We start from the raw sequence: 16,793 nt of genomic DNA, 5'->3' as shown, positions 1-16,793 counted from the left end.
ACATTTTACTTACATAAACGGAAACTCTTTCTGCATGGCCAAATGTACTGTACAAAACATCAAACGAGTAGACTATTTCTTACAATATATATCACAAAGTAATTTACTTTAATATATCAAGAGCCCCTTATAATCTGACAAGACAAAACCAAGAGTCATATATAAAAATACATGAAGACTCTAGACATGATTTTATATAAAGAAAATGAAACATAGCTCTTCCCTTGTTACTGTCCTATCAATCAGCCCTTCTCTCCCACTACTTCAGTCTCATCAGCCTGCTTATTTCTATTATAGCATTTATCCCAACTTGTTATTGTTTTATCTTGGTTGCCTGCTTGTTTTACTGTCTCTTTCATGCCTAAGACTGTAAATTTCACAGGAGAAAGGGTTATGTGTCTTTTTCACATGAGGTTCCCTTACATGGAGCTCTGTTGTGTCAAGTATCAGGTCTCAGTAATGTCCTATTCCAATTGTTTGGTTCCTTCTCCAGGAAAAAAACAATACCTTTTATACACCCTCTTGTATCAATGGTGTCAAACATAATCAACTTTTAAATTATAATAGATGAAATTGAAATATATGGAATTGTATGTTTTTATTTTAATTTTTTTGTGCTGGTACTGGGATTGAACTCAGTGCTCTTACATGGCTTGAGCCACAATACTACATCTGAGATAGAAGTTTTTAAAAAGATACATATGAAGTAATGTGAAGCTTTTAGCAGCAGCATCAAGCACAGAGCATGGTGATCTAATGATGGGCTTATAAATAATTATGTCATTCAAAAGTGTCAGAAGAATACTGTCAAAAGAGAGATTAATTGATTGATGATTGATTGATTTAGTGCCAGTTTGCTCAAGGCTAGTTAGTGTTCTACCACTTGAGCCACAGCTCCACTTGTGGCTTTTTTTGTAGTTTATTAGAGATAAGAGTCTCATAGGCTTTCCTACCTGGGCTGGCTTTGAACTCTGATCCTCAATTCTCAGCTTCCTGAGTAGCTAGGTTTACAGGTGTGAGCCACTGGTGCCTGGTAAGAGCTTAGTTTTTTTAGAAACAATTTTCCCTTTTGGCAGAGTGTATTACTTTGTTGATGCCTTCTTTAGGGTTTTTAAATCAATTTCAATTGCTTTGAATTTTCTTCAAGTTTTTTTATTTCTTTGACTTTTAAGTTACTGTGATGAGTTTCATCGTGTTTATTAGAAATAATATGAATAACTCCAGAGTTCTAGACATATTTACAGTTTCTCTAATAATTTTAGGGTTAAATATTGCTATATTTTAAATGGTCTATAATACTCAGAATTTTATGGTTCTTAACCGTCTTTCACACTATGTTTCCAGTTTTTCCAGATACCAGTTTTTATTTCCTGAATTGTTACTTGAATATTCTCCTCTTCTAAAGTTGTAATTTATATGTCTGTGTCTTCATAAGTATTTGTGCACAATATATACATACATTTCAATATGTGTACATATACTTATGCTTGCCCTGCTTTGCAGGTTAAATTGCTGTAATGACTATATTAAGTAGTGATTTGTAGGTATCGTTAAAAATTGTTGTCTGGGGCTGGGGATATAGCCTAGTGGCAAGAGTGCCTGCCTCGGATACACGAGGCCCTAGGTTCGGTTCCCCAGCACCACATATACAGAAAACGGCCAGAAGCGGCGCTGTGGCTCAAGTGGCGGAGTGCTAGCCTTGAGCGGGAAGAAGCACAGGGACAGTGCTCAGGCCCTGAGTCCAAGGCCCAGGACTGGCCAAAAAAAAAAAAAAAAATTGTTGTCTGCGTATTTCTGTTGCTTTTGTGTCCACATTGTGATTCAGTGACATTCTCTGTCTAAGCTGTTAGAGATCAAAACTGTCTCAGTGGCTGTCATCCCAGCAATTCCAAACTAATTTGCAAATAAATGAATGAGGGTATGTGCTATAGCTGCATATCCTTTTCTACTTAAATTTTGTAAAATCATCTCCAAATTTAGCATTGTTTAACATAACCAACAGTTCTTATTTGATAAGTTTTGAGAGTCAGGAATGTCCATGTGGCTTACTAAGTCCTCTGATGCCTGGCTGGATGGTTAGAAGGCTGTAGGAAAGGTACTGACTAGGTCTGTGGTTATCATAAAACCTAACTGGAGAAAAATCCACTTCCAAGTTCCGCTCATGATGGTTGGCAGGACTGAGTTCCTCTGAACCTTGGGGGTGGACCTTGGCTACTGGCAGGCTATTGGTCAGAGGTTATTCTTCATTCCTTGCCTTGTGGATCTCTCTAGAGCAAGAGCCTGGCTCTCATGCCTGGTTTGCATTGCTGGTTTCCTTCAGAGGACAAGGAGGCAGTCAAGCCAGAAGCCATGGTTTCTTAGTAATCTAATTTGGATAGTGAAATCCTGTCATTCTCAAGGCAGTAGATGGAGCCCACTCTCCAGGTGAGAAGGTTATACAAGGACATGGAAACTAGGAAATGGGAGTTATTGGAGGCCACTTTAGAGGAAGGCTACCACATTTGGTAAATATCCAGTAAGTAACTAACACATAATTTAGAGGAATAATCCTTAATTCAGAGTCTTCCAGGAGGCTTTCCTCCAAAGTCCCAATCTGAGTTCAATCATAAAGAAAGGTCTAAGCTTTGATGTGAATACGAATAACACATCTGTGTGTGTGTGTGTGTGTGTGTGTGTGTGTGACCAGAAACAAGGAGGAAGATACTATTTTTTCTTTTGATTTTCTTCACATAATTATACAAACGGAGTTGCTACTAAACAAAGCTGTTTATGAATATGATTTGTCTTGGTAAGTGTCAACTCTTTCAACATTTTATGTCACTTTGAAGCCAGTGATGAATATTATATCTTGTCTTGTTAGGTTTTTAAGAGTTGACTTCAAAGACAGTGGTATTTTCATGTACTATTTCATATACTATTTTCATGTAAAATTTGAGTTAGCAGTCCTAACATAGTTATCTATTCTTGGTAAACGTTGCTTATACTCCATTAGTATTAGTATTTGTATCATAACAGTTTGAATAAAAGTTTTGAAATGCTTCATCATCCAACTTCAGATTTGGAATTATGATTCCATATCATACTAAGAAGTGTAGTTTTATGAACGCAAGAAGGTAGAGTTTTTATATTCTAAAAACTTGTAAGAAAATGATCCAAGTTTGACTTTTTTTCATCTTGTATAAGGTGAAAATACCCCCCCCCCCCAGGCATGACTTAATAAGAATGGCATTCACCTACCTCTTTTCTGAAATTCAAATTCATCAGGAAGCTGAGCTCTGAGATTGAGACTTGAGATCAGGAGGCTGAGGATACTAGTTCAGAGTCAGAACAGCAAACAAATCGGAGAGACTCTCATTTCCAATTAACTACCAAAAAGCTGGAAGTGTGGCTGTGGCTCAAGTTGCAGAGCACCTGCCATCAGCAAAAGAGCTAAGGGACAGTAACCAGGCTCTAAGTTGAAACTCCAGTATTGGTGCACAGGCACATGTGTGCATGCATGCACGCACGCATGCACGTGCGCATACACACGGAAATTTAAATTCATTAAATTAGTTAGTGATAGGCATGTGAGCGTTATCAGCTCTAAACTCTCAGATTAAGATTTTCCTCCTTGTTTAGTAGTCATTTACTAATGGCAATTCCTAGCATAATGTGCTTGCTAGGAAGATGACTTGCAGGAACAGCAGCTATAGCATCCCAATTGATAGTTACTGCATGCTTCACCCACCCCTCCCATCACACCACACAAACTATGCACATAGAGTTGTCACGACAATGCTATTGTTTATGACTGTCATCCTCATTTAATAAATGAGGAAAAAATGTCATAGAGATTAAAGAGGCTGCCAAAAATTTAGAGTAAAACTAGTCTGTGTCAGAGCCTTTATTCCAATTCAAGTAGTTTGGAGCTCTTAGTTGAAAGAACAGACTGCCTCTCCCATCATGTATTTAGTCAATGTGGGCCATGTGGCAGAATAGCTCAAAATTATATACCACTTTTCCTCTAGGCTTTGTAGATTTTCTAGAGGAGTCTTGACTAGCAACAGCTTAAGCAATATTATTCAGTATGATTGGGAACTTCTTGACCTGGCCAGCTTTTGCTTTCATTTGTCTCTGCTAATCATTATTAATGGATGCTGGAAGACACATGTAATTTATTGTGTGTTAGTTTGAGTAGAGATTGTACACAAAGGAAAATAATCTCTGTGTTGCAGTTCAGGTTTTACAGAGTTTTGATGCAATCAGTTAACGGGGATGTTTGCTGTACTGCTTGAAGGAGAGAAGTGTGGGAACTTTGGGTTGGTATGAGTTGGTGGTGGCAAGTATTGTTCAATGTTGCATGAGAGAATGCCACACATGTCTCTTTATTTCTCCTCTAAGTTCTGGGCACATGCCACCGCCCCTTGGTATGGACGGAGACACGCTGTTCTCTTTTTGCAGTGTAGCAGTGTGTTCCTGGTTTGTGGGAAGAGTGAATGGGGTGGCTCATTTGTGATAATGCTTCTCATTACCAAGTACCAACATGATGTTTTGCCTTAAATTGACATGCTTTTGGAGAAGATTACAACTGGAACAAAGTAACTTCAGTGACTTTAAAGGGACAAGGGTAACTTCTAGATCCAGGATGCTTTTAGTTACTAACTCAGGTAAATAATCTAAATGTTTCTTCATTAGGTGAAATATATTAATATAAAATAGATACTCCCATTATTGATTGAGTTCCATGTTTAATATTTAGAATTATTCCAAATATTTTGTAATTTAAGTAGCCTATGAATGAGTTACATGTGCCTCTTTTATAATTGTTTTGAATATTTCCTATTTTAAACATTCTATGATGAGAAGAAAAGCAAGACAACCCCATATGTGTAGGAATACACACTTCATTAAAATAGAGTGTAGAAAAAAATGAAATTACTATTAGGCAAAGAACCAAAAGTGAACTGTCGTTGGAATTCACTGTTAAAAGCCTGAACAGTGTTTCATTAAATCTAAAGTAGTCTTTTGCCTATTCAATGAAGACTAAGCAGGGCAATGACTTTTCAAAGAGTTGGATACTTAAAATAGATGAAATCTGGCCAGTAACAGTGTCTCGTGCCCCTAATTTTACCTAGTAGGGAAGCCTAAATTCACTGTTGGAGTCCAGTTGAGCAAACAATGAGACTGCATCTCAATAAATAAAAACTTTAGGTAGGATAACACATTTGTCATTCTACCAACCCAGGAAACATTAATAGAAGGGTGTAGGTCAGGCTAGACAGGGCAAAATGCAAGACCTTATTAAAATAAGTGACTAAAGCAAAAAGGGGTAGTATCTGCCTAGGGAGTGAGTACAAGTCACTGAGTCCAAACCCTACTATGAAAAGAGAGGGGGGAGAGAAAGGGAGGGAAGGAAGGAAAGAAAGAAAGAGAGAGGAAATAGAAGCCTGAAGAGAGAAATGAAAGTGGAGAACATCTCCAGTCAAGGACTATTTTGATTAGACTTTAAATACTTGAAATGCTCCATTCACAACTGGACACAGTAACACTTCAAAAGACTGATTTCCTTGTTATCTTTCCTAATCCTGAGAAAAATTTTCAGTGATTATTATAAACAAATGAAGAACCACATAAGCCAAAATTCGTGAACATACTTTCATGTTTAAGATCAAGTTAGATAGATCTTTTTCTTTTTAAATTATATAGAAGTACAACAATTTGAACATTAAAAAATTAAAAAGCATTCTTCTATGTATACCAAACATCAGCTGGTACTCCAGTGTTAATGTTTTAGAATTTTTTTTTTTTTTTTGCCAGTCCTGGGCCTTGGACTCAGGGCCTGAGCACTGTCCCTGGCTTCTTCCCGCTCAAGGCTAGCACTCTGCCACTTGAGCCACAGCGCCGCTTCTGGCCGTTTTCTGTATATGTGGTGCTGGGGAATCGAACCTAGGGCCTCGTGTATCCGAGGCAGGCACTCTTGCCACTAGGCTATATCCCCAGCCCTGTTTTAGAATTTGACCTTACCCATATATACCTTTGTAGATAATTACAGTCAATGTGTGCATTTCTGTTTTGTTTTATATTTGATGTTGTATGATAACCATTGGTTTGTGTTTCTGCATGAATATTACCTAAAGGTATATGTTTATATCATTGCTGCATTATGATACTGCTTGTTTATATCCTAATAGTATCAATATATATTTTTTTATTGCCAGTAAATGGTAATGAGGAAATACATTTATCCCAGTTTTTTTTTTTTTTTAATGTGTGTCATCACTGTGGCTGTAACACAGGGCCTTGATCTCTTACTTGGCTTTTTCGTGTGTGGCTGGCATTCTACCACTTGACCCATGCCTCCAATTTTGCCTTTATGCTGGTTAATTGTAGACAAGAACCTCTCAGATTGTTTACTTGGGCCGGCTTGGAACGAGGATCCCCAGTTCTGAACCACTTGAGTAGCTAGAATTGTAGGTGTGAGCCATAAGCACCTGGCTTACAAGTTACTTTTAAGATGTATAATGCCTATAACAATGTAGCTATGATTTAACCAACATAATGGCTGTATTGATAGTATGAACATTCTAGATTTATTGTGACACTGGTTGAAATAATATTTTAAAAGTTTTTCTTTCTTACATGATACATTTCAAATGTATAACACTTTGCATTTTTATTTCATTTTTAAATTTTTAAGTAATTGTACAAAGGGGTTTCAATTCAACATGTCAGTTTATATGTACAATGCATTTCTCTCACTATGACTAAATGTGCTTTGCTCAGTCTCCTTTGTTATTCTTTTATTCTTCTGTTTACCTATTGATTGATTCTTTTTATTATAAACCTGAGCAATCTCTTCAGATTGCATATATTTTAATCTTTCTTAACTGTTGACAAACTGCTGCTCAAATTGTATTTTTAAAGTTTTTATGATTATAAAAGTGATGCACAGAAGAGTTTTAGTTAAGTCAGGTCTCAAATTAAATTTTATGTTTTAATTTTCACACACTCTTATCTGTCAATATTCTCCCTTGTAATTCCTTATATTTCTTTGAAAATAAGAACATTGTTGTTTTAAAGACTGTATTTATAGGAGAAAAACATGTATTCTAATTACATATACTAATTGATTTTTATTTAAAAGTAAGTATGATATAATTCATTTAGAGTTTTGAACTTTAAAAAAGAATCCCATGGGGCTGGGAATATAGCCTAGTGGCAAGAGTGTTTGACTCATATACATGAAGCCCTGGGTTCGATTCCTCAGCACCACATTTATAGAAAAGGCCAGAAGGGGCGCTGTGGCTTAAGTGGTAGAGTGCTAGCCTTGAGCAGAAAAGAAACCAGGAACAGTGCTCAGGCCCTGAGTTCAAGGCCCAGGACTGGCAAAAAAAAAAACCCAAAAAACAAAAAAACATAAAAAAGAATCCCATGTTATACACACTGTCTAAAGATACTTGTTTGTATGTAGATACTTGCATGGTTATTTATATTCTAGCATTCTTGTTTTGTTGATTTTTGATGCTTATGATATTTTCTATGTCTGTTTCCATGGGTATTGGTCTTATGCTTGTCAAAGAATATTGGTAGGTGTTTAAAAACCCAAACAGCAAAAAACCCTATTTGAGATTGTGATTTAGATATATTAATGCTATAAAACAATTTGTTAAGAGAACTCATGCATTTTAATAATTGTCTTTTTATGTAAACATAGCTTGTTTCTTCATTGAAAGTATTTTATGCTTCTTGACACGGAATACCACTTAACCCAATGTCCAGATCAGAGTGAAGCATTCATCCTGTAATGATTATACATGGTTTAGTAGAATTCCTTAATCTGTCTTGTGTTTGTATCTTCATTATAGCTGTGGACACTATCTGGGATCAGCCACAAAATACGATGTGTAATTTGGGTGAATCTATGCACCAGTTAAATGCTCGGAAATTTGCATTAATTTCTCAAAGTAAAGATGGTTGATTGGTGCTGGGGTTGTAACTCAGTGGTAAAATACTTGCTTAGCATCTGAAAAGCTCTAGATTTTGTCCCCAGTACTACCAAAAAAACAAAAAGGTCTAAAATTTATGCTAATATTGGAAGCCATATTTCAGGGAGTTGGAAGCAAAAACAAAACAAACAAACAAAAAAACCGACACTGTGTGCCTCCAGGCTTAGTCTGCATAGGAATACCTCTGAGAACATGGATGCTTCTCAGGCCAGGGCAGACCTGTGCGAGCAACAGCAAGCCCTTCACCATGTAAGCTGCACATGGCCCTGTTCAGGGCTCTGTGCTAGTCTCTTTCCAGCCAACTCTGGGACCCCACACAGCAAACGGTGTCCTGGACCCACAGTGTCTAATGAAGTTGAGCCATTTCCCCTCTTTTCAGACCCAGTCCTCGATGGCCAGGCAGTCCCTAGGAAGGCTAAGGTTTAAAGTCCTTAGCATTGAGGCACATTCTATTGGGTGTACCTCCTCTTAAATGTGACCTTTGACCTATGGAGCTGCCAACTTTGGGTGTGTGTGTGGGGGGGGGTTGCCACCTCTGTGCCCTGTTCAAAGATGGTGGTCAGTGCTTAGGTTCCCTGCAAATCTCTCTCTCTCTCTCTCTCTCTCTCTCTTGCAGTGGAAGGTGACATTAGCAGCATCTGGGACAGATTGTTGGGTCAGGTCTAGGAAATGAGCAGGTGAGCTGACTGTGAACATGTCTTCTAGGGTGGTGAAAAGGCAGGACCTTGGATGAACCAAGGATCCAGATCTTGTGAATACATTTCAGTGTCCTACTAACTTTCAACTACCAAACACAAGTCCAAAGAATAACATTATTTCAATAGTGTGCACAAAGCACTAAATTCTTAAGGCAGGACCCTGTTAAGAGCAAAGCCTTGTACAACTGCCCTGGTCATAAATCCTTTCAGCATGCTCAGGGCATACCCCATGTTTTTGAGTCCTGGTGATGACTCTTCCTAAGGTCTTTGCTCCAGCTTTTTCCTGACAATTCGAACCATCCTTCTGTGCCTGCTTGCTGAAAGAATTAATTCAAGTACTTAGAACAAACCATACATATCACAAACACATGCCCATCATATTTATTTTTTTAGCATGTCTCTCCCATATTTTCACAAATAAAATGCTTACTTCACAACTATGGCTTTGGATCACTGATCATGTTTTCTGTGAAAATAGGATCAAAGCCTGTATACATTTGTTTGGTTGTTGTGGAAACACCCTGGAGTCAAGCCTATTCTCCCAGCATGTGGAAATCTCAATAGTATTAGATTCTTTCCGAAGGACTTGCAAATATATGTTTTCCTTCTCTACTAACATTTATCTTTCCTCTTTATAATTTTCCTTTATCTTTCTCCAAGATGAGTTGATTTAGTTGAAAAAAAAAACAGCATTGAAACATTGCTTCAGAGAGTAAATAAAACTTTGAAATGCACTCTAATATTTAACTCTATAACTAATATATGTACACATATATGTATATATGTACAAACACACACACAGAGCTAGTCCTGGGGCTTGGACTCAGGGCTTAGGTACTATTTCTGAGCTTCTTTTGCTCAAGGCTGGCACTCTACCACTTAAGCCACAGCTCCACTTCTGGCTTTATTTTTTTGTAGTTTATTGGAGATAAAGAGTGTCCCAGACTTTCCTGCCCCAGCTGGCTTTGAACTATGATTCTTAGATCTCAAGCCTCCCCTGAATAGTGGCATGAACCACTGATGCCCAGCTAAAACACATTTCTTTACAATAATATCATACTTTTAATTGAAAAGTATTCTTGAATATGGCATTTATTTTATTTTTGTTTCTTTCAGAATATTTTGATCACATTTTAAAAGTTATTAAATCATGCCATATAGGCTACATTAAAATTATGTCCTTTTTGCCCATCACTAGTATAATTTTAGTTTCTATGGAGTCTGAATTCTAAGCATCTTTATTTAAAGGCAGCCTAGGCAGACAAATGTGAGAGCCTTATTTCTCCAATTAACTGGCAAGATGCCAGATTGGATGTGTGGCTCAGGTGGTAGAATGCAAAAGTTCCGAGAACCCTTGGCCCTAAGTTTGAGCCCTCATACAGACACACACACACACACACACTGATTATGTATCTATATCTATATATCTATATATAATGTACACACATGTATATTTCTCTATATCTTATGAATGTATGAGAAATATATTGATGTCTGAAATGCCATTTTATGTCTAGAGTTCCATGGAAAATTGAGAGTTTGAGTTTTATTAGTCTTTACAAACGAGTATCAGGGCTGTTTTTGCAAAAGCTTGCTGCTGCCCTGGCCCAGGTCCAGTATAAGCAGTGATATCCTAGTGTGTATACCTCATCGCCCTGTGCCATTATTAAAGCATTCTTCTTAGCTTCCTGTCCTGAAGAGTGGTGTAACATTGCTGAATTCATGTTCACCATTCTTTCTACATCCTGTTCAGGGGTACTGAGGTGAAACAATCCGTGCCTTGTGTGTGTACTCTGCAGCTCTGTAGGAGGCAAAGATTGAAGGTCCTCATAGAACTCGCTGGTAAAGGGATAACCTTTTTGTATAGTGGGGCAGAGTGCTATTTAATCAGTCTTTGATAGCCTGTATTCATGAATTCATCCTTGATGCCAGTTTTACTTAAAGCACCAACTATATTACTTCATGGACAAAATAATCATTACAGGCTTCTCGGTGATCTTTAAAAATTACCTTCTCCGATGTGCTTAATTAAGAGAGTCCTGAAATATACTTAGACTTCATTTAGCTCACAGTCAGGAATTCATTCTGCTTTTGCCAGTTAGATGCAGAGCATTTGTAAATGGTGCTGGACAGCAGCACTGGGGCTGAGTGAGGATGGAGAGATGTGGGAAGAGTGTGGAAGTTTAAACTGAGAACAGCAACAGTAAATATAGTAGTGACTTTCATGTTCTGCACCATTCTATAGGTGGAAATATAAGTAATGAATTTCTATTCAGAAAGCAAGTTGAATGCTTTGAAAATGTGTATGTTAGATCAGCATCTCTGCACACGAAAGACATTAGAACTGATTTGCATTAAAGGAGCTGAGAGTAGAAATTTTAGAAAGTGGAGCCTGCTCAGTTTACGCTCATAAAAGGGATCTTTGCCTAGAATTCTTTTGCTCCTTTGTTACGTTCTGTTAACTGGGCACTCTTTCCAATCCCTGTGCATATCTGGTCCCTTCCCTGTGCATTTCCCTAGAGCTTGGGTTGTCTCTGTCACACTGCACACAGAAAATTTACATCCTTTCTGTATTTGTCATTTAGCCCTGCTCAGATGCTATGTTAAACTTCTTGTAAGAGTTTGTAGCTTAGTATTTTTTTAAGTTTATAACTAATTCAACCTCTATAATATGTGGAAGGCCCTGCGTTTTCTGTATTTCTTGGATTCTTCCATAACATCTTGCAAATATTTGGTAGTTTCATATATTTATTTGCAATTTTCACCAAAAGGAAGGGGGGAAGGGAAGGGAATAATGGAGAGTGAGTAATATCAAACCGAATTGCATCTTTGTATGAAAATGGCATAAGAAATCTCACTGAAAGCAAACAAATAGAAGGTGGGAACAGAGAAAGAGCAGTAGAGAGGGACTCATTCTTATTAAAAATATGATACATGTTTGTGCAAAGTATCATGGTGAAACATTCGGTAATACTTTTTATACACTTAAATAAAGTGAATAGCAGGAGTAACAAAGATTTTTGGGGGGCCGGGGTAGCAGTGGGTGGTAGGGAAAGAGATGGTAAGGGTGAACAGGAGTGATACAGTCCAAGTAATTTTTATGCATACGTGAAACTAGAGCTTGGAAACTAGTTGAAATTGTTATAAGAAGTGAGCATAAATGAGTGATAAAAGGGGAGAGGTTAATGAGGGTATATTGTAGGCATGTATGGAAATGTCACAGTGAAACTCTCCTCGTACAACTAGGTGAATACTTAAAAAAGAAGAAAAATTAAGAATACTGTTATCACATTGTGCAGATACCCTGAAGGCAGCCATGAATCGTTTTCTTATTATCAAGAAACATACTTTTTGTAAAATGGGAAAACTGCAAGGAGCAGAAATCTGTTCATGGAAAGGAAAAAGGAAGTGAGGAGCTGGATATTGATCTTGCCAAAGGAAGCAGTGAAAGAAAATACTACATTGTGCATTTCGTTCCATTATTTTCTCAAGTACAACCTAGCCACTGAGATAAAGAGAACAATGGCTTCAATGCTGAAAATAATTCCAACTCATTTGATTAATTCCTAGGAAACAGGAAATAACAGAATTAATGAAAAGAGGAAGGACCTCCCTAGAATCTCAGACATTAGTTTTTTTACATCAAAAGTGGTCTTCTTGGGCACAACATATACTTTTAATAATACATGGTACTAAGATGTTTCCTTTTTTTTTTTTAAAAAAATAAGCTATCTGTAGAAATTGTATCATTAATTACATCAATGATGTTTTAAAAAAATAACAAAACATTTTGGTTACATGGGCCACTGAGAAGTTTCAGGTGACTAATCTATGTTCTATTGCATGGTCTTCAGCTGAAGAATGGGAGTTCAATGATGGGGTGGAGGGGGATACAAGAAATACAAGTTAACCCCAATGGCTGGTTTAATTCTTCTTATTTTTCTCTCTCTTCAAACACTGTTGGATTTCTACTAGGAATACAGTAAGACCTTTCATCTACCAGGTGCCAACAGGCAGGGGGAGTAGACATACAAGTGGGGGGACAACAGGGTCAGGTTGCAAGTGCCTGTTGTGGTCCTGTAAGGCTTTGTGGAAAGGAAAGGGTAAAGGAGGGGGAAGATGGCCAGAACACTTTATGTACATGGGTGAAAATGGAGCAACGAAGATTGTTGGGGTTTTTTGGGGAAGGGATAAGGAAGAGTGAGGGAGTCATGAGTCTAATCAAGGCACATTGTATAATGGAGATGTCAAAATGAAACCTATTTGTACAACTAATTGACGCTAATAAGACTACTTAATAAAAAAGGCTGATTGGCTCTTTTATTGCTTAGGCTTCTATTATTTGGGTCACTAAACTTCCTCCCTCCCTTAGTGAGGGTCTTATGAGGCTCCAAAGGGACCAGCATATGTTAAAGATGACTGTGAATTGGAAAAGGACATGCAATCATGTAGATATGTATAGGTGAAAATTGATTTGATTGCATATGGAATAACATTGTGACTATGTCGTACAGAATTGAAAAATAAAGTGACACGAATAAAGCATTTGATATTCTCTAATTTGCAGTCCAAAACTTTAACCTCTTCCCCCCCAACCCCAAATTTCACTTTTTCCTTTTCCTTTTCTTTCCTTTTCCCTTTCTGTGTGTGTGTGGTGAAGCTTGAGACAAAATCTTTTCTGTAGTGCACTCTAGACTGGCATTTACATGTATGTTTTCTTCTTTCCTTCCTTGTTAAGATGTTAGGGGTGAGAGAGACCATGTTTATCATTCTCACATGACCAAGAACAGTCACATGTAGGAGGTGTTCTGCACAAACAGATTTGATTAAAATTATTAAAAAATTTAATTTGAAATGGAATTTTCTTGAGAGAAGTTTCTTTTTTTTTCAAATTTTTATTATCAAACTGATGTACAGAGAGGTTACAGTTTCATACGTTAGGCATTGGATACATTTCTTGTACTGTTTGTTACCTTGTCCGTCATACCCCCCCCCTCCCCCTTACCCTTTCCCCCCCTGAGGTGTTCAGTTCACTTACACCAAACAGTTTTGCAAGTATTGCTTTTGTAGTTGTTTGTCTTTTTTTACCCTGTGTCTCTCAAATTTGGTATTCCCTTTCAATTTCCTAGTTCCAATACCAGTATACACGGTTTCCAATATACTCAGATAAGATTACAGAGATAGTGTAGGTACAACCACAGGAAGGTGATACAAGAACATCATCAATAATAGAAGCTACAGATACACATGGGACGTTGAAAGTAGTTACAACTGTGATATAACAATTGTCTCCATAACATGGAGTTCATTTCACTTAGCATCATCTTGGGTGTTCATAAGGGTATAGCTATTGGGCCTTGTGATGCTCTGCTATGACTTGCCTAAACCTGTGTTAATTATTCCCAGTAAGGGAGACCATAGAGTCCATGTTTCTTTGGGTCTGGCTCACTTCACTTAGTATAATTTTTTCCAAGTCCTTCCATTTCCTTACAAATGGAACAATGTCATTCTTTCTGATAGAGGCATAAAATTCCATTGTGTATATGTACCACATTTTCCTGATCCATTCGTCTACGGAGGGGCATCTGGGTTGGTTCCAGATTCTCGCTATGACAAATTGTGCTGCGATGAACATTGTTGTGCTGGTGGCATTACTGTGATTTTGTTTGTAGTCTTTTGGATAGATACCCAAAAGTGGGGCTGCTGGGTCATAGGGGAGTTCTATATTTAGCCTTCTGAGGAATCTCCATACTGCTTGCCAGAGTGGCTGAACCAGATTACATTCCCACCAACAATGAAGTAGGGTTCCCTTTTGGCCACATCCCCTCCAACAATTGTTATTGTTAGTTTTCTTGATATATGACATTCTTACTGGGGTGAGATGGAATTGAGAGAAGTTTTTTTCACAAGGTTTCTTTGTGTTCAGTTATAGCATTTACTAGACAAGAGGGATCATTTGCTTTTGTATGCTAAAGAAAATAGCAAGGCATGTAGTAATAAAGAATTCTGCTGTGTACATCAAATGAGGGGCTCTGAATATGATGTTTTTCCTGCCTTAGGGCTAAAGGAGGAGGAAATAGTAGTGATATAATTATCCTGAGAATGCAGATTTGGGGAGAGGAAAAAAATTGTGAGCTGTATAGTTTGCTCTGTGTAGAAAAGGTTAGATAAGTTTATCACTTTCTGTACTGCTAAAGTTTTTCAATGTCCTTTTCTCTTGAACTTTTTTTCTTCTTCTTCGTATTTATTTATTTATTTATTTATTTATTTATTTATTTATTTATTTATTTATTTTGGCCAGTCCTGGGCCTTGGACTCAGGGCCTGAGCTCTGTCCCTGGCTTCTTCCTGCTCAAGGCTAGCACTCTGCCACCTGAGCCACAGCGCCCCTTCTGGCCGTTTTCCATATATGTGGTGTTCATGTGTAGGAGGCAAGCACTCTTGCCACTAGGCCATATTCCCAGCCCTGAACTTTTTTTCTTGTTGGTAGGGGAAGAGGATTAAGCTGCATGACCTTCTAGCTCAATTAATCTACTTGGAGAGTCATGGTTGTCTTAGTTTTTTTATTTTGGGTGTGGCTTTGTTTTTAATACACATATAGAAAATATACTAAACTCTCTGCATTTTGTTAAATATAGCATGAGCTTTTATGCTTCTCAAGTAGCCAATATTATCCACACAGTATTAAAGGAAGTTGGAGGCTGAACACTGATGATTCACACCTATAATCCTAGCTACTCAGGAGGATGAGCCAGCCCAGGCAGAAATGTCCATGACACTCATTTCCAATGAACCCCCAGAAAGCTGGAAGCAGAGGTGCAAAGGGTAGCGGCCAGCCTTGAACAAAAAAGCCGAGCAAAGGGCTGGGGATATGGCCTAGTGGCAAGAGTGCCTGCCTCATATACATGAGGCCCTGGGTTCGATTCCCCAGCACCACATATACAGAAAATGGCCAGAAGTGGCGCTGTGGCTCAAGTCGCAGAGTGCTAGCCTTGAGCAAAAAGAAGCTAGGGACAGTGCTCAGGCCCTGAGTCCAAGCCCCAGGACTGGCCAAAAAAAAAACTTATTAAAAAAAAAAAAAGCCGAGCAAAAATTATGAGACCTGGAGTTAAAGCTCCTGTGCCAGCACACGCACACACCCACAAAAATCAAGATGAGGAAAGAGTGAAGAATATAAAGAGATAGGATGTAATTCAACATTTTTGAATGAGAGTTACAGAAACAGATGACAAAAGGGGAAGGGCATGATGGTGGTGTAGGGCAAAAACTTTATCCAGAGGGGTGTTAACTAATCCTGAAGTTTAATACCTAGATGACAGAGGATTGCATGAGCATTCCATTTGATGATGATGATGTGATGATGTGATGATGATTATCTTTAAGTAGTTGTTCAAAGGAGTTGTCACTTAACTAAGCATTTTATTAATGCAATAGATCTTGATCAGTGTCACCCCTTACAGTGTTCTTACCTGTCCTTTCCTTACCATTCCTTCCTTCCGTCTTAATTTTGTAAGCTATGTATTCGATTCTTGTCTGAAACTTCTCTTTTTTCTCTTCTTCATTCATTTTCCTCTTGACCCCACCCCACCCCTGTCAAATATCAACTTCCTAGTATTCTATTTTGCTGATCTTGGATTTCGTCTTTCTTTTTTTTTTTTTTTTTTTTTTTTGGGCCAGTCCTGGGCCTTGGACTCAGGGCCTGAGCACTGTCCCTGGCTTCTTCCCGCTCAAGGCTAGCACTCCGCCACTTGAGCCACAGCGCCACTTCTGGCCGTTTTCTGTATATGTGGTGCTGGGGAATCGAACCTAGGGCCTCGTGTATCCGAGGCAGGCACTCTTGCCACTAGGCTATATCCCCAGCCCTGGATTTCGTCTTTCTAAGAAATTACACTACTTGAGGTCTCCCTTGAATCTATTATAAGAGATGGAGGCCCATGTCCAAGAAAGGACAAAGTTCTACCTGCTAAATGTCATTGAAGACTTTGGCAGGGACTAAACAAACATGAGGGAAAAGGAAAAGAAGAGAAAAACTGGCTCTGGGCTCTATGTAAGGAAGACTGTAATGGAAATAGTTTTTATCATTCAGGTTTTATAAATTGGAAAGGAAGCTT

At 38.1% G+C, this 16,793-nt stretch overlaps 1 protein-coding gene across 6 annotated transcripts in view; it reads left to right on the top strand.

Annotated features, from left to right (window-relative positions):
- The window catches only part of Hmcn1 (hemicentin 1), a 429,493-nt gene that overhangs the window by 103,553 nt on the left and 309,147 nt on the right, over positions 1-16,793 (top strand). The gene's annotated exons all lie outside the window — the stretch shown is intronic.

The sequence above is a fragment of the Perognathus longimembris genome, chromosome 11 (assembly GCF_023159225.1).
Source record: "Perognathus longimembris pacificus isolate PPM17 chromosome 11, ASM2315922v1, whole genome shotgun sequence".
NCBI lineage: Eukaryota > Metazoa > Chordata > Mammalia > Rodentia > Heteromyidae > Perognathus > Perognathus longimembris.
Note: the sequence above shows the minus strand (reverse complement) of the source record. Positions and strands in the feature narration are given on the sequence as shown.